Raw genomic sequence first — 23230 nt, 5'->3', positions numbered from 1 at the left:
CTAAAAGCATTTCCCCCAAGAACAGGAACAAGACAGGGATATCTGCTTTCACCACTCTTACTCAACATAGTAGTGGAAGTGCTAGCCATAGTGATCAGACAAGAAGAAATAAAAGGCATCCAAATTGGAAAGGAGGAAATAAAACTCTCATTATTCGCAGATGACATGATATTGTACATAGAAAACCCTAAAGACTCCACCAAAAAACTACAGATTTAACAAATGAATTTGGCAATGTAGCAGGATATAAAATCAACACCCAAAAATCTATGGCTTTTTTAATACATCAATAATGAATTCTCAGAAAGAGAAACTAAACAAACAATTCCACTTACCATTGCAACAGAAAAATTAAGATACTTAGGAATAAACTTAACCCAGGAGGCAAAAGTCCTGTACTTGGAAAACTACAGAACATTGAAAAAGAAGATAGAAGAAGATATAAACAAGTAGGATAATATACTGTGTTCATGGATTGGTTGAAACAACATCATTAAAATATCCATACTACCCAAGGCAATCTAGACTCAATGCAATCCCCATTAAAATACCAACAGCGTATTTTACAGAGCTAGAACAAATACTCTAAAAATGTATATGGAATCAAAAAGGACACAGATAGCTGCAACAATTTTGAGAAAGAAAAACAAAGTTAGAGGAATCACAAGTACCAGATTTCAAGTTATAATACAAAGCTACCATAATCAAAACAGCCTGGCACTGGCACATGAACAGGCATATAATTAGATTCTTGATGAAGGAATGCTAAGGTGATTCAATATTAAGGTTGGGTGACTCCCTCTAAATTGACTTATTTAAATTGTGCTGGGAAGGCCTGGCAATGTGGGGAGCTTTGGTTGGGGCCTAGTTGAAAAGAGGGCTCAGAGAGGCCTGACTAGAGTTTAATCAAGGGGAGTCTTTGTCACAAGTATATTATAGGTTTATTAAATTCTTATTATGAAAGAAATCTATTACTAGGATACTCATTCTTTCCTCACGAAATAGTAAGTGAACAGCAACCATGTTCCAATACACTTTTAGACAATGAAAAATCCAAAGGTGGAAAAAAGATAGGAAGCAATCTTTTTCTAGAAGGGCAGATACTCACTAAACAATGAGGCAAAACACACATTATCTTATATAATGATAAGTTTAGGACTAAAATATATCAGGGTAATTTTATAAGGCGTGGCAGTGAAAAGAGTTTAGAAAGGGTGCTCTGAGAAGGATTTTCTGACAACATAATATTTGAGCCCAAACTTGATGACTGAGAGGGATTCAGCCACAAAGAATGACAGAAACAGCAACCTGGACAGAGGTAGTTGTGAAAGAGCCCCAAGGCAGGAACAAATCCAGGATTGCCCCATAAATTAATTTTCTGTTTTCACTCTTACTTATCACCAGGCTATTCTTCATGAACATCTGGGCCAATTTCTTCAAAATATATATCAGATTTTGTAATTTCCCTGCTCAAGACGTCTCAGTGCACAAGCTGAAGTCCAGTCTGAACCATGGCCCAGGATCCATTCCTTTCTCCGTGCTCTGATCCTTCATGCCAACCTCTGAAGTCACCTAGTTTCATCTCATTCTCATTCTTGCTCATTTAGTTGCATCCATAATGGTCTGATTGCTTCTATCTGAACACACCAATGTGCGCCTCAGAAACTTTGCACTTATTGCTTCCTTCTTCCTCAGATACTTTCAGGTCTCTCTCTCTCTCTCTCTCTCTCTCTCTCTCTCTCTTTCTCTCTTTCTCTCTCTCTCTCATCAAATTAGGTCTCTTTTTAATTGTCATCAGAGCAAGAAAGTCTTTGCCAACCATCCTCAATTTAAATAGTATTCTTACCATCTCACTCTCTAACTGCCTACCCAGTTTATTATTGTATTTTATATATTTATTTATTTTCTTTCACTCACTTTGCTGCCTCCTAGAAAATAAACTCCAGAAAAATAGAGATTTTTATGGATTCATTAAAAATGGTATCCACAATACCCAGAAGTGCTCTTAAAATAGAGCAGGTATTTGATGCTTATTTCTTAACTGAATTATCTCTATGAGCTATGTACTATTAGAATCTCCATTTGACTGATGAGGAAATTGTGATTCACAAGGTTTGTTTGAATAACTTACCTAATGCTGTATAGCTAGTAAGATACAAATCTGCTTATCTTTCCAAAAATGATGTTTTAAAAGTTAGTAGAACACATTTGGAAGTTACTGATAATAATGTAACATTATATTAGAAACATTATATTAAAAACATTATATTTAAAATAATAAAAATTTAAACAATTGCCATATCTTCAAATTACAGAAACTATAAGATTAAATAAACCTATTTTGTGCAAAGAATAAATAAATACCTATTAGTCAAATATAATTGTAGCAAATATTAGAAAACTTGATAGGCAATACTTCCAGGAGTATATCATGTTTTATAAGTAACTAGAGGCCCGGTGCACAAAAATTTGTGCACTCAGGGGGCAGGGGGAGGGGGGTCCCCTAGCCCGGCTTGTGCTCTCTCACAGTCTGGGACCCCTCGAGAGATAATGACCTGCTGGCTTAGGCCTGCTCCCGGGTGGCAGAGGGCAGGCCCAATCCCTAAGTGCAGCCCCTGGTCAGGCTCAGACCAGGGCCGATTGGGGAGTTGGGGCACCGCCCCCTGTCATGCACAGAGGAGGGCGGATCAGGGGGTTGGGGCACTGCACCCTGTCACACTCAGGGCAGGGCCAATGGGGAGGTTATGGCTCTACCCTGTTACACATAGAGCAAGGCCCGTGGAGGGGGGTTGGGGCGCCATCCTCTATCACCCACAGAGCAGGGCCAATCAGGGGATGGGGTGCCACCGCTGTCACACTCAGGGCAGGGCCGATGGAGAGGTTATGGCTCTACCATGTCACACACAGAGCAGGGCCCGTGGGGGCGGCGGGGGGGGGGTTGGGGCGCCACACCCTGTCACACACAGAGCAGGGCCGATCAGGGGATTGGGGAGCTCCCCCCCTATCAGGCACAGAGCAGGGCCTGTGGGGGGGGGGGTTGGGGCGCCGCACCCTGTCAAACACAGAGCCCCAGGGCAATCAGGGGATTGGGGAGCTCCCCCCTATCAGGCACAGAACAGGGCTGATCAGGGGGTTGGGGCGCCTTTCCCTGTCACAAACAGAGCAGGGCCGATAGGTAGCTTGTGGCCCCGCCCCCTGTCACACACAGAGCTGCAGGGCGATCAGGGGGTTTGGGCGATGCCCCCTGTCAAGCTGATCCCGGTGCCGGGAGGCATATTACCCTTTTACTATATAGAATAGAGGCCTGGTGCATGGGTGGGGGCTGGCTGGTTTGCCCTGAAGGGTGTCCTGGATCAGAGTGGGGGTCCCCACTGGGGTGCCTGGCCAGTCTGGGTGAGGGGCTGAGGGCTGTTTTCCGGGTGGCGAGTGACTGGAGCTCCCAACCGCTCCTTGTTTTCTTTTTTTTTTTTTTTTTTTTATTCTGGGCCAGCTTTAGCTCTGAGGCCTCGCTGCTGAAAACATTGATACAAAGTTTATTTCCGACTGGCTTTCAGTCCGGCTGGTTTCTGGTGTTTTGTTTATCTTCTTATTTGCAACATAGTACATAGTTGCTTAGAGTTGCAACTGAGAGGCCGGCAAGTGAGGCGGGGAACGTTGGAGTCCGCAGCAAGCAAGCCTCATGCTCACTTCAGTGCCTGGCTGCTGGCCGCCATCTTGGCTGACAGTTAATTTGCATATACTCACTGATTAGCCAATGAAAAGGGTAGCGGTCGTACGCTAATTACCATGTTTCTCTTTTATTAGTGTAGATGGTTGCTTTGCAATGTTACCCTTCAGGAAAATTTTTCATATTTCAAAGCACATTTTCAGTTGGTAGAAGTAAAGAACAGATACAACAATTTAGAAATATTACAAATGTTGCAATAGCCAAGTGCTAAAAAGTATTGGGTAAAAAAGCCTATTCCATTTGTAATGGTTTTAAAAGATAAGCTATTATATATTAACTACAGACCCGGTGCACAAATTCATGCACTGGTGGGATCCAGCCAGCCTACTCCATTGGGGACCATCGGGGGCAGGCTGGGTGGGGCAGGGGGCCAATTGGGGGTGGGGCTGGCTGGGGAATGGGCTGTGGGCAGTTTGCCAGCCGGCCTCACCCTTGATCGGGATGGGGGTCCTGCTGGGGGCCTCGGCTGGCCAGGGAAAGGGGCGTGGGCATTTAGTCATTCTGCCATTTGGTCTATTTGCATATTACCCTTTTATTATATAAGATTGCTTCTCAGTGTCATTCTTATGCTAAAACAAAAATAAAAAGTTGCTTTCATAGACTGTCTAGTCCATATTTAGAAATATAAAATTTTGTGGTCCTACTCAAAGCATAACTGTCCAAAAAAGGGTATAGATATCATTCCTCATTCTCTGATCTACAAATTTCCATATTTTTATCTTATAAAAGCTTTCATGTGTTTTACATTTTCATGAATTTTAGCAGTTGAATACAGCTTACTAATGCATTTAGAAATAAACCATCTTATCTGAAAGTAAGACAAATGTAGATGCATCTTGAAATAATTACTTTTAAAGCTTTTAGATGAATATATGAAATTAGAGATAAAATAGCAGGTAGAATGATTACTTGATAAATTGCAGTATTGTGTTTTGAAAGGGAGGCCAATACTAAGCAACAAAGACAATTGTGAGACTGCATAATTAAATCCTCTCATGAAAGTAAAAATACCTCCTCTTACCAACAGTTTGAGGGTGTCTTTAGCATTGAAGGTAGAGTTGCAATTAGAGTGATGTACAGCACAAGTACCAAATTATGCTTATTAGTGGATAAATATTCACATGTAGTAGTATTTTTGTATTATTAAAAATGAAAATTACATGAACTGAATTTGATAGGACATAATTGGATGTTTTTACTATGATGATGTATTTTCTTTTTAAATGGCTTTAACTGAAAAATATGTAGAAGTGACTTATATTTAGCAATTCCATTAGCCCACCACAAGTCAGGATCATAAGGAATTTATAGGAGCTTAAAATACACGTGATATAACTTATAGAAATCATTGCAGTACAACTTGTCAAAATAAAATGTAAAATAAAGGAATTAAATTCAGGAATATGTATATCAGTGAAACAACTAATTGACCTAATTATGCAAATCATAAATCTGATCATTCATTTGTTAGGATTTTTATTATGGCAAATCATGAATTAAGTTACTGTGTTCTATCTGATTAAATATTGAAGCAAAAATACCTTTTTGGTCAAAGATCAAAATAACTTCACTTCTTAAAGTGCATTAAATCTTTATGTCAACTGACCTATCATTTAGTGTGCTAAGAGAAGAAACTTATCAGAGTTAACTTTGAAATGTTTATATGTGGATTTTCCACAGCAGACAGGTAATCCCAGGCTGACTCTGGCACTCAACAAACTTCTGCCCTACTTTCTCCAGATGTGTATACTTAAAGAAGTAAATTAACATAATCAATACTTAAAGATAAAGATCATCCTATATAATAAAAGGCTAATATGCAAATCGACCAAACAGAGGAACTACTGGTTGCTATGACACGTACTGACCACCAGGGGGAAGACACTCAACACAGGAGCTTGCCCCCTGGTGGTCAGTGCACTCCCACAGCGGAAGGACCACTCAGCCAGAAGCCCTAAGCTGGGCTCATGGCTGGCAAGCGCAGCGGCAGTGGTGGGAACCTCTCCCACCTCTGCTGCAGCGCTAAGGATGTCCAACTGATGTCTTAGGCCCACTAGGGAGCAGGCCTAAACCATCAGTTGGACATCTCCTGAGGGCTCCTGGACTGCGAGAGAGCACAAGCCAGGCTGAGGGACCCCCCAAGTGCATGAATTTCATGTACCGGCCTCTAGTTAGAGGCATAAAAACTTAGTGCAAATAAGCTCATATGGAAAGACAAACATACTAGTACTTGGGTATGTGCACACACACCCACACAATGATGAAGTGAGGTAACTATATTCCCTTTGTTCTGTATTTGACTCCCTTTCAAAACACAATGCTGCAGTTTATCAAGTAAACATTCCACCTGCTCTTTTATCTCTAATTTCACATATTCATCTAAAAGCTTTAAAAGTAATTATTTTAAGATTCATCTTTAATAATATCAATTTTTTAACTAAAGCCTTTCAAAGGTAGGGTCTAGCATTATGTAAGGAACTAGTAAGCAACATTGGCATATCATGATTATATAATACAGTTTTTAAAAATGTAGAGGAATCAAGTTAGAGTTCAATTTCTCGGAAGAGACAAGCAACATCTCCTATGGCTCAGAAACATCTGAAACAATCGGAGAACAATGCATGCTCCTCAGAGTTGGCTGAAAAAGCTGTGAATTTTAAGATACTAAAAACAGGAAAAAAATATGAATAGAGTTTGGATAAGTTGGAGGAGATTTTGATAGAATTCTTACATTCACTCTATATCAAATTATAGCAAATGAAGTAGAAAGATGAGTGAAATTATTATATAGTAGCAGTTTGAGAATATTTCTTTTAACTGCAATTTTGCTTTGGTTTCTGTATTAGTTTCCTGAAGCTTCCATAATAAAGACCAAAAACTGGATGGCTTCCATAATAAAGACCAAAAACTGTGTTGCCTCAGAGTTCTGGAGGCCAAAAGTCCAAAATCAAGATTTTGGCAGGGACATACTCCTTCTGAAGCCCATAAGGTAGAAACCTACATTGCCTCTTCCTAGTTTCTGGTGATGGCCATCAATCCTCCATGTTCCTTGGTTTGCGGCAGCGTCATTCCAGTCTCTGCCTCTGTCTTTACACCGTGTCCTCTTCGTGTCTTTATATCATCGTCCTACTCTCCTTGTCTGTACCTGTGTCCCAATGTCCTCTCTGTGTAAGGATAGCATCTATTGTGTTAATTATGTCTATACCGGGACTGTTTCCATATAAGGTCACATTCTGAAGTACTCAGGGTTAGGATTCAACATATTGGAAAGTGGGGAGGGGAAAAGACATAAAATAACCCACAACACTTTTAATTTTAACATATTGCATAAGAAACATAAGCACTGGGCGAGTTCTGAAATGTGGGAGCAGTATACATAGAGATGAAGAACTGAGCATTAATGCAGACTGACTCTTCCCGTCACAGAGTGCCTTGCATCCTCTGGCACATCACTGCATCACAGCGCTCCCTCACTTGTAAATAATAGTTCTTTCCATGAAAGTTGTGAGGATTAACAGAATGCCAACCTTGAGAACCCAATTTCTGACATACCCTGCTAATTAGTAATTCAAGAGTAATCTCTGTTCAGTTTACACAGCAAAGTCATCTGGCCTATATATGGATGAAATCTAAGACCTAGACCTTATAACCTTATAACTGACTTTCTAATCTAGGGAGCAAATTAACTTCACATATTCTTCATGAAAAGCAACAACAACAAAAAATACAAATAACAAAAACAAAACAAAAAGAAAAAAACCTTTCAGAGACACATAATCAAGATTCTTTATCTCAAAATCTGGTTCTGGTATTTAAATAATTGTCTAGGAATCTCCAAATTAAAGCTATTTCACACAAATTGAATCATGTTTAATGTATTTGAAGATATGTTACATAAGCTTGTACTTTTTGAAAGTTCATAGTAGAATAATTTATCAAAGTTCTGTGATATTTAAAGTCAAAGATTATTAGTAATTAATTAATTATTTGTTATAAGATGTTACTGTATCATATACGTATTTTAAATTATTCTATTAAAAATAAAATTCCAATATTGCTATATTAATATTTAAATGGTCTATTGTGTGCCTATACCATTAGATAGAAATAGAGATATAGAATTATGTTTAAAAGAATTAAGAATTCTTTATCAAAGATTTTCAGATATAATTTCTACTTTTATCATTCTAAACTACTTATTATAAACTACTTTCAAACTGACTTAAGTTAGAGTCAAGAATATAATGCAGCCCTGAATCTAAATTGACAGTGTAAATGTGCACAACCTAGTACTTGGAAAGCCATTGGAATTACTTGTTTCTTTTTTTCCTTTGTTTTAAAGAATAAACTTTTAATGTTTAGAATAGCTTTACATTTACAGAAAATTTGCAAGGACAGAGATCCCAGATAGCTCACACCTAGTTTCCTATAATGTTAATTAGTGTGGTTATTTGTTTCAACTAATGAACCGATATCAATACATTATTATTAAAATCCATGCTTTATTCATATTGTCTTTGTTTTTACCTAATCTCTTGTTGTTCTAGGATTCTATCCAGAATACTACATTTTATTTAAATGGCATGTCCTCTTTATCATCATATTTCCTTAGGTAGCTCTAAACTGTGACTTTTTTAGACTTCTCTTATTTTGATGACCTTGACAAGTTTTGAGGAGAACTTACCAGGTATTTTATAGCATGTCCTTTATTTTGGATTTACCTAATGTTTTTCTCAATAGTAGATTGGGTTTCCTGATTTTGAGGAGAGAGGCACCACAGAGAGAGGATGCCATTCTCATCACAGCATGTACATACTGTCAACATGACCTATCACTGTTTATGTTAACTTTGATCATCTGACTGAGGCAGTGTTTTCCAGGTTTCTTCACTGTAAAACTATTGTTTCATTGAGAGGATACTAAATGACCCCGATAATTCTCACAATGTCTCAAGTACCAATGGTTCCTTAAGTGAGAAGAAAGAAAGGAATGACAGTCAGAAGTGGAGCAAAATGCACACCATTAAAGCAGTCCAGTAAGACATCCCTCCCATTAACATGCAATTCAGAACATTGGCCCTAACACCACGTGCCCACCTACCCCAGAAAACCATACTGCTGAGCAAACCAAGTCTCATCTAGCTGGTGTCTTTCCCTCACTGCCTCCAATTCAAATCCAGGATGTTTGCAGCTAATTGGCCCCTCTTAAGTCACTCTTTATGTAAAAATAAAAGGATCTAGAAATGCAAATAGCTTGTTTTTCTAAGTTCCTTAGTAATGAGGAAATCTTCTTCAAACAGAATTACCCAAAGTTAGCTATATATATAAGAGATTGGTTTTCTGGAGTTGGGAGTAAACAGCATGCCAAATAGCTCTGAGATGACTTACCTATTTAAACCCAGCAGCTAATACTCTGCTCAATCTGTAATAGGTATTTAATAATGTTTGCACATTTGTTGAACAATGAAAGGAAAGAAAGAAGGAAAGTGGCAGGGAGGGAGGGAGGGAAGGAAGTCAACTCTTTAAAACGATATTATTTTAGCCTGTAGGAATGGCTCAGTGATTGAGCATCTACCAAGAACCAGGAAGTCAAGATGGATTCCAGGCAGGTCAGGGCAAATGCCCTGGTTGCAGACTTGATCCCCAGTAGGGAGCATGTAGGGAGGCAGGAGATCAATGATTCTCTCTTCTCTCCCTCTCTCTTCCCCTATCTAAAATAAATAAAAACATCTCTCTCTCTCTCTCTCTCTCTCTCTCTCTCTCTCTCTCTCTATATATATATATATATATATATATATATATATATATCTGAGCAACTATCCGACCATTCGACAGTAGCTATGACATGCACAGACCATCAGAGGACAGATGCTCAATGCACAGACATGGAAACATGGAACAGACTCATGAATCTGGATGGGGGAGGGTGAGAAGAGATTAACAAAGTATCTTATATGCATACTAGAGGCCTGGTGCATAGATTCCTGCACTGTTGGGGTCCCTAGGCCTGGTCTGTTGGGATCGGGCCGAAACCAGCAGTCTGACATCCCCTGAGGGGTCCTGAATTGCAAGAACTATATGTAGTTTTTTAAGTTCCAGTACATGGGTAAATGTTTACTTTGGGGAGCCTAGAGTTGTTTACCTTACACTATCAGCATATAATTTGACTGAGAAACATAAAATCATGTCACCGTTTTGTTATTTTTCTCTCAAGAAATCAAACTCCATAAACATTATGATGTTTACTTTAGTTCACATTTATTTAATCTATTTCAGTTTTCTGGAAGAAGTACTTCAGATGTTGTCCACACTCCCTTCTTTTCTGTTCATTTGCCTGAGTAACACAGTCACCATCTCAGCTTAAATATTGCCTTTTCCCTTTTCCCAGAACACAGCCAAAAGCTGAGATCTGACATGGTCATTTCATTTGAAGCTTCGCTAACATGCTAATGTAATCCAAATTTTTCTGAGGTTATGAATAGCAAGTTTAGGTTAAGTTTCAAGTTTTCAATGAAGAAATAAACTGTTTGAAAAATAAAAATAACCCCATGAGCCTAGATGCTTTATTCTTATTGTTTCAATATCCAAATCATTTTTTACTAAATAAATCTAGGTATTCAGTCCAAAAAAGTTCTCTTGTAGGAAAGGCAGCAATTTTGCTTTATATAATGTAAATTCTATTTTTACATTGCAGTGAAATTAAATGCATTGTGGTTAGCATGAATTGTGGCAAGAAGTGTCATGCTTTTAATTTGCATGGCTTAAGGCATAGCAAAGGTACTGTCAATTTGCATGTTTGTCTTTTATTAGATTAGATTAATAGGAGAAGTAAATCTAATAGAATTTCATCATGCAGCCTATTGCAGAGTAAACACACGTAGGGAAATAGTGCAATTTTGGAAATTATTTCATTGGGAATTTATTTTCTCTGTTCTTATTAGGAATTTCCTTTTAACCAAAGTTTCTATCACTGCTAATTAAAATGGTTTCAGAAATTATTTCTGCCCTGCTTTATTAGTTTTCCATTTCAAACCAAAATTATTTGCTACAAAGCATTGCAATTGTGTCTTTTAGTCCAAAGGCAAATCAAAATCCTATATTTTTTTGTTTGGACAGAAATGATGGCCTGAAGTATTTGACTGAATCTGGATAGTTCTAAAATAACCAGTGTGTGGAGTTTATCTCTTATGACCCACCTAAAATATGTTTGCACCCTTTATAGTTATTATTTATCACAAAAACACATATTTTCTTGCTGTCAAAATAAATTTTATGTCTATATAAGGAAATCATATTTTAGATAGATTGAATCTGCATTAAAATTAATCTATAATAATAAAAGTGTAATATGCAAATCAACTGAACAACTGAACAGCAGAACGACCGTCTAGACATATTTCCGGACAACCATGCTATGACACCCACTGGCACCAGGCCAGCCAAGGCGGGTGAGATGCAATTGATTGGGGGCCCAGCCATCACCCCATGATTGCCCTGTAGAGGGAGGCCCAGGCTGTGGGGCATTCATTCAATCAATTGGGGGGGCTCCACAATCACCCCAAAAAAGGAGGCCCAAGCCACCGACAGGCGGGCTGCGGCAGGTGGGCAGGGCCTCCCTCTGCTGAGGCGATCCATCGTGGAGCCCCAGCCAGGGCCTACTTCTTTGGGGCGATCAGTCGTGGGGCTCCTGGACTGTGAGAGGGCACAGGCTGGGCTAAGGGACCCCCCTCACCCCAGTGCATGAATTTCGTGCACTGGGCCTCTAGTGTTATATAAAGAATATAATACATTTACACAATTTTAAGTAATTATTTATCAGTGGGAGGTGTAAAGTAGTTTATATACTAGAGTACTAAAATAATGAAATGAAATGGTTTCGATTCTTGATTCTTGTAATCTATATATATAAAAGCCTAAGCAATCAGCCGACCTGCTGACTGGCCTACCAGCCAGTAGCTATGATGCACACTGACAGGCATGGGAAGATGCGCAATGCAGGAGCTGCTGAGCTTTGATGACTTGGCAGCTGCAGTTCTCGGGTGACGCACCCAGAACCAGAGAGGAGGGAGCCCGATTCCAGGGTGCGTCACCTGAGAACCACCCTCTTGCAATCCAGGACCCCTCAGGGGATGTTGGAGAGCCAGTTTTGGCCCAATCTCAGCAGGCCAGACTGAGGGATCACACCAGAACACAAATCTGTTCATTGGGCCTCTAGCCCATTGGCACCCCACTTTGGGTCTGGCTCTCCACTGGCCTCTAGCCCATTTCAGAGGTCTCTGGCCTTTACAGGAACTTTTCAACTTGATTAGCTAAATGATGAGACATACTGGACCTACTGGCTGTACCTGACTTCTGGTGCCGCTCCAGCCTATCTGCTTAATATCAATTTCCAGGGGAGGCAGCGAATTTTCCTGCTACCACTCTTGGCTGAGAAACCAGCCACAGCTTCCCTCCTTCCAGGTGGACAGTAGCACCAGCGGGCAACCACCAGGGAGGGAAGGAGGCAAAGGAGCAGCTCAGGTGGGAAGAAGGAGGTTCCTGCCACCACAGGATTCCACCTGGGCGGAAGGGCCTGGGCAGGAGCCTGACAATGAGCAGGGTCCTGCCCTAGGCCGACTAGATTCCAGGCTAAGTAAATTCTGTTTGTTAAATAATTGCATTTTGCAGCTAAATGCCCACAAGTCGTCAGTTACCGCCAAACTTAGGGTAAAGTGAGATGAAAGATGTGAGACAGATACAGAGAGAAAGTGACATAATATTGGGAGAAGAGAGGAGGAAGCCCGATTCCAGGGTGCGTCACCCGAGAATCACCATCTCGCAATCTGGGACCCTTCGGGTGTTGACAGAGAGCTGGTTTCAGTCCAATTCCCACAGAGCAGGCTAAGGGACCCCCCTTGGTGCATGAATCCGTGCACCTGGCCTTTAGTATTACATAAACAAGAAAACAATAATTCCTCAATATATATCAGAATAAACACAGTCTGAAATTACTTTTATTTAAGTTCCTTTAAGGCTAAAAATAGATGAATCTTTAGCAAATATTTATTGAGGACATAAATTACTGCTGACCCTAAGTTAAGAAAGAGAAAACCAAACTTACGTAAGGCAGAGATTTTTCCATTGATGATATCATAATTCTTTTGAGGTGTAATTCGTCTTTGCAAAAGAAATGTCAACTGACAAATATTTTCAAAAATCAAGGCTTTCTTTTTATGCATATTTTTTTATTTATTTCAGAGAGGAAGGGAGAAGGAGAGGTAGAAATATCGATGATGAGAGAGAACCAATGATCAGCTGCTTCCTGCACACCCCCTACTGTGGGTCAGGTCCACAACCCAGGCCTGTCCCCTGACCGGTAATCTAACCATGATCTCCAGGTTGATGCTCAACCACTGAGCCAGGCTGACTGGGAAAAATTAAGGTTTTCTTTAAACTAACTGTTTCTAAGAGGAGAAAATAGATGTTATCACAAATGTAGACATTGTAAAAAAGTAGCATGTCGCATTATGGTAATGCAACATGTTTTTCACTTCCTCTGTGCACTTGTACATACCTCTTTATATATCTCATTCATTCAACCACAGGCATTTTTGTTTATTTGTTTGTTAATCTTCACCCGAGGATTTTTTCCCCATTGATTTTTAGAGAGAGTGGAAGGGATGGGGAGAGACAGAGAGAGAAACATGGATTTGAGAGAAACACATCAACTGGCTGCCTTCCGCACAGGCCAGGGATCAAGCCTGCAACTGAGGTATGTGCCCTTGATCAGATTCAAACCCGAGACCCTCCAGTCTACATGAGAGGGTTTACTTGAAACACAGACAGACAGGGCAGGGGTCCAGTGGAAAACAAAGGCAGCTGGAACATAGGCAGGGGCAGATGTGGCAGTTTGAGCAGCCTAACCACAGGATCCACCAAGCAGAAATAATAAAATGTTTCTGGACTCAAAGCGGGAGGCGTGGGAAACCAAGGGATGGCCTGTAGCAACAAGATGTACAAACACATAGAAACAGAAAAAATTCAGTATAGGAACAGAGAACACATAGAAACAGGAAAGCTTAAGTCCATTGCTGGGAAAAAACAATTGAGGGAATCAATCAGGTGACGGCACAGGTAGACATAGAGCAGGTTTGTGGCAAATATGTACCCCTGGAATACAAGGCTTTAATGGGCAGCCCACTGTTGGGTCCCCCTCTCCTTGTGGGGAGTCTGAATCTGCTTGTAATAAATTTTCCACACTTTGCTTAAATCTGCTGTTCTGTGTAGCTCATCCTTCAGTGTCGTGAGACATGACCCGGGGAAAAACACCTCAGCTCACCGTTCAGGTCATCATACAGGCCAATGCTCTAATAACATAATCGGGTCAGAGCTCAGCTACAAGTATTTACTGAGTGCTTATATTACCAGCATCTGGCACAATAATGGCATAGAGCTGGGTCTAATAGATACACAGTCTGCCACCATGGAACTTACATTCCAGTGGAACATCTACACGTGAATACAAAAGTACAAATGAGATAATTTCTGCTAAATAAAAAAGGCATAGCCTGGCCGGTGTGGCTCAGTGGTTGAGCATCGACCTATGAACCAGGAGGTCAAGGTTCCATTTCCAGTCAGGGCATATGCCCGGGTTGCAGGCTGGATCCCAGTGTGTGGTGTGCAGGAGGCAGCTGGTAAATGATTCTCTCTCATCATTGATTTCTCTCTCTCTCTCTCCCTCTCCTTTCCTCTCTGAAATTAAAGAAAAAGGCATAAAGCATTTAAATCTCCAGCATTCAACAAGGTAGCTTGCCAGTTTGACTTTTCATGTAATAAAATGAGAAGTGGGGGGAGGAGGAAGAGCCAGTGTTCCCATTTTTAAAAACTGTTTTCTTTGGTTTACAGGATTCTCTGAAAGAATTTCTCAGTATTCCAGAGTCCTTTGCCCCTGAAAGTAGGAATTTGCTTCCTCTGACTCTAGAGAATTTAGTACAGAAATACTTCCTTTAACGAAACACTCCTTGTTTAGGAAAGATTCTTTTGAAGAGCTTTCTTAATCATTCAGACCTAAACTTTTCACTTACTCATGTTTCTTGATTTAACCCCAGACTTCATGAAGTTAAATAATATAAAATCTGTAGACTCAACTGTTTATTCTTTCATTTAATAATTTAAAATGCTGAGCACAGGAAAAGAAGCAGACTATATATCTCGAGAGGATGCTTTATTTTGTTTGATTTTAAGTAAGGAGAATGGTCATTTCTTTTGTTGGGCTGAAAACATTTTGTAGTTTCCAAGAATTAGAAGGAAAGAATAAAAAAATAAAAAAAGGAAAAGTCCTGAGCTAAGATGTAATACTATACAATCTAGTAATTTGGTTTATTTTCAGAATATAAGGGCATTCATTGATCATTTAATTAGTGCCACAATAGTCCATGCTGTCTCCTATTATGTTTTGCTGCTTGATTCAGAACGTTTGGTTTGACGGTTAACAATATGGGATAATCCATGATATGAATACTGTGCTACTATCCTATGGGGATCTAACTTGGCCTTGGGGTTCAGTGAAGTGTTCTGAGGATGTTGAAGATGTGACTGCATAGGATAAATAGGCTTTTATCAGTGAAAGTATGTTTGGTTGTAGATAAGGGGTGAGGAGTTAGAGGGAAGGGAAGGATTATCCTGATGCACTTGGAATATTTTTTGCCCTGATTTATTCAGATAGTATTGATGAAGTTTAAAATATACAACATAATGATATGACACACATATGTATTATGAAATGATTACCACAATAGGGTTAGTTAGCACTTCCATACCCTCACAAATTACCATTATATGTGTGTAGGGGGTGCTGGAGGAAGTGATGCATTTAAAATCTACCCTTAATAAATCTTAAGATCTTAATAAATTTTAAGAATATAATAAACTGTTGTTAACTACAGTCACCATGCTGTATATTAGAACCCCAGAACTTGTACTTCTTATAATCGCAAGTTTGTACTCTTTCACGAACATCTCCCCATTTCTCTCAACCCCTTGCACTGGTAATCACCATTCTGCTCTTTATTTCTATGAGTTTTAGATTCTACATTTAAGTGAGAGCATACAGTATTTGTCTTTTTCTGTATGACTCATTTCACTTAGCATAATGCTCTCAAGGTCCCTTCATATTGTCACAAAGGCAAGATTTCCTCCATTTTATGGCTGAATAACATTCCATTGTATGTATATATGTTTGTATCATATTTTCTTTATTCAAATATTTTTTTACTTTTTTCAAGACTTAATTGAATTTATAGGAATGACATTGTTTAATAAAATTATATAGGTTTAAAGTGTATAATTCTATTATATATATATTTATTAGAGGCCTGATGCATGAAATTCGTGCAAGAAGCTCGGCCCTCTTAGCCCTGGCTGCCTCGGCCTATCGCAACCCTGGCTGCCTTGTGGCCCCACCCACTGGTCCTTTTGGAAGGTCATTCTGCCATCCGATCTAATTAGCATATTAGCTCTTTATTATATAGGATATTTTATATAACTTTATTTTTACTGTTGACACTATTACAAATGTCCCAAAATGTTGATGAGGTCAAAGACATAATCAGAAATCAGATAACTTACTACTTGGTATGTGATGTTAGGAATATTAAATTGTTCTTGAAGCAATGGGAAGTCATTTTAAGTTTTAAGCAACTGAAACAGGAAAAAAAGTGTTGAAAAATAGAATATTAAAAAATTAGACTTTTCTATGTTGTAATGCAAGCTTGACTTTTAGTGTCTTAATTCTCATAATTTACCAAGCTGACTATGTAGAAGAGATGGTTACTAAAAGTTTCTTTCTAATTATTTATGAAATAACTTAAGGGAGATAGCACTCATGCATTATGCTATCACTCAAAGAAACCTGAGTCCTTCTGGAGGAATGTGATTAGTTGTTCCTCTTCTTGTTTTTTTCTATGCAAGTGGGCATAGCACAATATCATGGGGCCAAGGCAATTTTCAGTCAACACACCATCTTCTTGTTTCAAAAGAAAAACTCCTAGAATCTCATAGGGAAGGCGGGGGTGGGTGGGTGGGAAGAGATCAACCAAAAAACTTGCATGCATATATGCATAACCCATGGTCACAGACAATAGGGTGGTGTAGGCCTGGGGCAGGGGTGAGGCAGGCTAGAAGGGGTCAACAATAAAGATTTTTTTAAAAAGAAAAACTCTATCTTGCAACCAATCTTCCCACAAGTGCAATTGCTAAGAAAAATTAGGTACAGAATAGAAAGTACAAATTAATTATCATAACTTCTATGAAATTTTAAATAAGCAAAATCACAAATTCTTCTTCCTTAGACAAAATATTTCATTAAAATAAATATTCAAAAACCTTGATTTTTTAAAAGAAATTTATACTTAGTATACTAATGAACACTTTTTTAATTTTTTTTATTTCTCTAATATCTCAGAAGAAAAAGAGAATCTATGAAATTTAAACAATCAAAAAAGCACACACATCATGGCACATTAATGCAGATACCTATACTAATAAACTATAAATTAACTAAAAGTTTACATTTGAACTATATTTCCCTTTGGTAGTTAGTCAAAACCAATGTTTACTTTTACATTAATATAAGGAATTATTTTTTTCAAGTAAGTCAACTATTTTACCGATATTAATTTGCATTCATCTTTATGTCTACTATTTGTACTTTGTGGGAAATTTAAGTCCTTTTTCTTTATATTCACCAGCTTAATTTTTATGTACTTTTTCAGAATACATTGCTTCATCTAGAGTCCTACAAAATTCAAAATGAGCAACTTTTGAATTCAAAACTTCTGTGTGCTTAGAAGTTTTGAGAAAATCAAAACAAATCACAAAGAAAATTTCTAATTCTTATGTAAATTATTCCATGACAATAGTTTGTTTCATCTTTAACCTATGTTTATGTTATTATATCTATATTAATAGGTGGGTTTTATATACATCTAATAAAAACATAAATTTTCTCCTTTTTCTTGTTAACAAAAAACATTATTTTAAGATTTTTCTGGAGAAAAATGATTCTTCAATATCTGTCTTCTCTCTATACCCACTAATGGTGTGTCTTATTTGATTGGTTTTTCCAGGTATAATCTATAGATACATTCTAACTAGAGGCCTGGTGCACGAATTCGTGCACGGATAGGGTCCCTTGGCCTGGGTGGCAATCAGGGCTCATTGGGGCCGATTGGGGCCATCTCGACCCAGTACCAATCGGGATTGGCTGCCTGTGGGGAGGGATGGCAGAAGGTTGGCTGGCCGCAGGAGGTTGGCTATAGGAGTGCACTGACCACCAGGGGGCAGCTCCTGCATTGAGTGTCTGCCCCATGGTAGTCAGTGTGCATCATACTGATTGTTCGGTTGTTTGGTCACTTAGGCTTTTATATATATATAGATAGATAGATAGATAGATAACACAATAGCAGCTTCATTAAAAGTTTTTTATTTTAATACTAGAGGCCCAGTGCATGGATTTGTGCACTAGTGGGGTCCCTTGGCCTGGTCTGCGGGGCTCAGGCCAAAATCAGCTCTCCGACATCCCCCAAGGGTTCCTGGATTGTGAGTAGGCACAGGGAAGGCTGAGGGACTCCCCCAGTGCATGATTGGGACAGGGGAGAGACTGCGGGAAGGCTTCAGGGTGTGTCCTGACCGTCTTGCCCAGTCACAATTGGCAGGACCCCAGCAGCAATCTAACCTACAGGGTGGAAGCATCTTCCCCCTGGTGGTCAGTGCACATCATAGCAACTGGTTGAATGGTCGAACGGTCGGACACTTAGCATATTAGGCTTTTATATATAGATAGATACCTATTTTCCTAAAAAGAAAATACATTGAATAATGGCCCCAATAGTTGTAATTAGTGTTATCATGTACTTATTGCTCTCTTCCTTCTTGATATAGGTAGAATTGAACTTCTGACTTCTTTGGGAGTGGTAGGGACATGCCATTAGCCAGAGGAAGGGACTTGAAGGGCTTCCAACAACATCATTTAATTGCAGAGCTAACCCCTACAAAACGTATTTCCCATTGCCTTGATAACTAACAATATCCTAGAGTGTCTATTCTATCAGCCTGAATTCTGCAGTGAGGAGATTTAAAAAAAAAGGCTATAATTCAGTCCATCTTTGTCAAGAAATAAACCTTTGTGAATTTAGGCCAGTGTAATTATGTTACTAGAGCATAATTAATGTATTTTCTAATCAAATAAAATACACAATACATTTTTTTAAATTAAATAATGTTGTGATTTCAGCTTTAGTTTAAAAAAAATAGAATATATTTTGAATGCCCTCAATTCAAAATTTAGTGGCCAGAATGACAATAAAACTTGTGTTGCCATCTCTTTATATACTATATTATGCACTAGACAGTTTTTCTCTTCCATGCCAACTTTTTACAGATGCAAGTCTAAAGATAAAAATGAGAATTTTAACAGGGAGAGAAATAATGAGTCCCCATGGTAAGTTAACTTTGAGATCTTCAGGGGATAAACATTTGCACATCATGACCTTAAACATGTCTCAAAGAGATAAAACAACTCACTATTGCAAAGCAGTTCTGTTTACCAAGTCAGATCTGTCGGGCAAGGCACCTGGATCTCATAAAAAATGACATCAAAAGTAACAAATGCATCTAACAGAATCCAAGTAACACTGTCGATTGTACTTGGCATAATGATACTTCTCATAAGCAACTTATCCAAGATAATAATTAAAATAATATGTTCATTTGGGCTGAAATTTAAAAACATATAAGGCTATAGACACAATAGTCTAGAGCATGCTTCATTAATTTACTATGCTTCATGCAAAATCTAATAAACATTATTAAAATATTAAGATAATTATTGCACATTATTTGAAGAAGTTTGTATAGATCTAGCATATATTATTACTAATACACTATTAAATGATGCTGGTTTCCAGGGCAATTATTTAATTATTCACATTCTGATTCCAAATTTCACTTGGCCTAAATTTTTAGTTCAAACATATTTTCTTTTTGGTAGATAGTGTGCAGAAATTTCCATTTGGTTTTTAAGGGTTAAAAGGACACATTATGGCTTTTTCAAATATAAGCATTTTTTAAATTTTTTATTTTATTTGACCCTAGAACTATTGACAGATGTAAAGAGGGGATAATATAAAAAGCACAGAGTAAGACTCAAATTCCACAGATATTCTAAACTACATCAACCAGAAAGATTCCAGCCATCTGCTCTTCTTATCACCACCATTACCGGTGCCTTTAAATCATCTGAACTAATTTGGTTAAATCCTTTATTTCTATGTAAGATGCTAACACCTGACCATAAAAAGTTCAGAGTCCCAGGTCACCTTCATCTCTCTCACCATAATATCTGTAAGTCTTTGCACATCCTCTTTCCCCTCTCTGTCTCTCACTCCTCTCTAACTCATGAAAATCTACTCTAAAGCCTTAATTTCCAGGTTCATAATCAGCCAACTTTTCTCTATTCTCAAACACTTCCTGAAAATCCTCGTCACCTCCTTGCTCTATGCTGACCACACTGCTTCTGCTCCAGCTCTCTAAATCAGTGACTGTCCTTTCCCCTATTTCCTTCACTTCACCGTGTTTGAGTAAGAGTGATATCTTTCTTATTCTATTGACTCTGGCCAGCAATTTTCTTTCCTGCTTCCTTTAAAAATAATACGTGAATCACATACTATGCATATTATTCATTATCTTCAAAAATTTAATTTGTACTCTGCTTAAGCCACTTATTTCCATGGTGATAATTTTAGATTTTGTCATTGCAAGTTACTGCCAACTCTCAATCATCCTGATGGCCTTTTTTTCCCTGATTATCTAGGTCAAATTGTATGGTCAGTTCTCATGATTACTTCCTCTCAAAAACCCTCAACTCAGTCTCTCTCTCACTTTGCCTTATATGCATGGAGAATACATACCCCTGTTTAAATGCAATGATCTGCCTGCTTTGAATCTTCACTTATGTAGATAAATCTAGTAGAAGAAAAAAAACAGCAATCACACTATTTGATCTCCCTTTAAAGACCATGACCACAAATCCCACAAAGCTATCTAAAAACCACACTAAAAATCTCTAGCCTACCCACTTCCCCACTGTTTCCAAGCATTATTTTATATTTTCTCTAGTCTCCTCAAAAACTTTGTCTTTCCCTTTCTTATTCTTAGTTAATGACTTTTCTTCTTCACAGAGGAAACTGAAGTAATTCTAAAAATTGTAATAGATGCCCATTATTACTTGTAGACACCCATGCACATCTGTGCCCATATATTCAGTCTTTCTGCCTATTAACATAGAGCTGTCAGTGCTCATTTCTCAAGCCAACTCATCAAATCTTCACTAGATACCAGTCTCTGTCATCTACTCTCTTTTTCAATTCCCAAAGACCATCATCATCAGAATATGGACATGCTGCTATTTCCCCATTCAAAAAAAAAAAGCAATTCAACTACAACCACAACAAAAACACTTTTCCAGATACAATTTTTTCTTCCAGTGCCAATCTATCTGCTATCTGCTCAAAAATACTCACCAATTTGTATCTTTACTTTTTTCTCTTAAACCTATTTCCATTAGGTTTCTTCTCCTTATCATTCAGCCAAATTGATCTTGTCAGGTTCATCAATGACCTCCAAATTGCTAAATCCAATACCCAATTTTCAATTTTAGTTTTACTTGGCCTATTAAGTAGCATTTGACACAGTGAATAATATATTTTCCTTTATACACTTTTTTTTTACTTGATTTCCAAATCACCACGTGCTCTTAGTTTCTTTCCTTTCTTATTGGTTGATCCTTCACAGAGTCCATTGTTGATTCATGTTCTTCTTCCAATCTCCTAATTATGGAGTTGTCCAGGACTCAGATCTTGTTTCTTTTTCTTCACTGTTGAAACCCAATCTCTTGGTTATTTTATTTTTCTATAAACCAATGACTTTTAACTTTGGTTCTTCAGCACTCTCCTCTATTGTGGACTCCAGAGACATATTGGACAATTTATGTAACATAGGTATAACATCATATAGCGTTACATGTATACACATTTTCCAGTGATAGGGATATACATCTAATGAATAAATCAAGCTTAACATATGCAAACGCAACTCCTGATCTTTCCAGCTAAGCCTATTGCATCTTCATTCTTGTTCATTTCAATGTGTAGCAACTCTAGTTTTCCATTTCTCAAGTACAACCCTGGAGTCATTCCAGCTTCTTTCTCTCATATCTCAGTCTTTCAAGGAAATCTGTTGCTCTAACTGCAAAATGCACCTCAAATGAGATTATTCTTACTTCCACATATATCTACTCTGAAGCAATCTACTCTCATCTCCCTCCTGAATTATCATAACTACATGGCTTTCTTGCTTTATCCTCATTCCATTTAAAGCTATACTCAACACTGTAGCCATTTTAATCCTTCATATTACTCCCTTACTAAAACCCCTTAAAAGCCTTCCATTTTTCTTAGGATAAAACCCAAACTCTCTAAAATAGCTTTTAATACTCCCAAACAATCTATCTCAACCTCTCTGATATCTACCTCAACCCTGTCCACAGCTCACAAGGCACTGACACATGGCCTTTTGATGGTCCATGTTCTGGCTTTTTCTGTGGAGAGCAACTACGTCATTTGGATAGGTTCAAGTCTCGGACTGATGAGAGGGCATAGTCCTCTGTGGCAAAGCCACATACAAGTGCCAGCTTGGAGGGCAAAGCCCTCCCAGCACAATTATAGCCAAAGACTATGGTTGTATGTAAGCTTGACCTTATAGTCCAACCTTGTAGTCCTAGGTAGCTGAGGGATGTGGGCTGCATGAGGTGCAGCAAGTGCTGCCAAAACAAAGCTTGATAGAGTTCAGAGAATTGCAACAATAGGAAAGAAATATATTTGAAACTCGCAAGAACATTGTAAACATCTTGACCACTCCCTTGTTTTGCTTTGTGTGATCTGACTATAAAATAAAGATTTGGCTTACAGGCTGTGTCACTGTGTCCTCATCCAGGTGGAGTGATCCACCTGGCCCCAACTATATTCTCTTGTCTATTTTCTTTAATCCTTCACCACCCCTCCTCAGGTTCACCACTGGCGGTGCTGGACGCGGTTCACTTTCCTCTGCAGATATTAAGAGAGCTTCAAGATTAGCTCATTCCCATCTCAAATGCTCAAATGCCACCTTCTTAATGATATCTACTCTGACCACTTTATTTTAAATTTCAAACTTCCCTCACTCCAATACTCCCAAATCTCCATACATTGCTTTTATTATTTATTGCATTTACCACCTTCTAATATACTGTACAGACTGACTGCTATCCTTTAAAAGGTCTTTTCACAAGATTAACCCTTGACTGGCATTTAGGACTTGGGTTTCCAGAAGTTTCCTACAATCATATTAACTGGTAAAAATGGCTCATTGTGCCTAAACTGTTTGTCTAAGCAATATGGTTTATACTGTGCAGAATTCTGTAAGTTATCTA

Source organism: Myotis lucifugus, unplaced genomic scaffold, assembly GCF_000147115.1.
Source record: "Myotis lucifugus unplaced genomic scaffold, Myoluc2.0 scaffold_135, whole genome shotgun sequence".
Lineage (NCBI taxonomy): Eukaryota > Metazoa > Chordata > Mammalia > Chiroptera > Vespertilionidae > Myotis > Myotis lucifugus.
Note: the sequence above shows the minus strand (reverse complement) of the source record.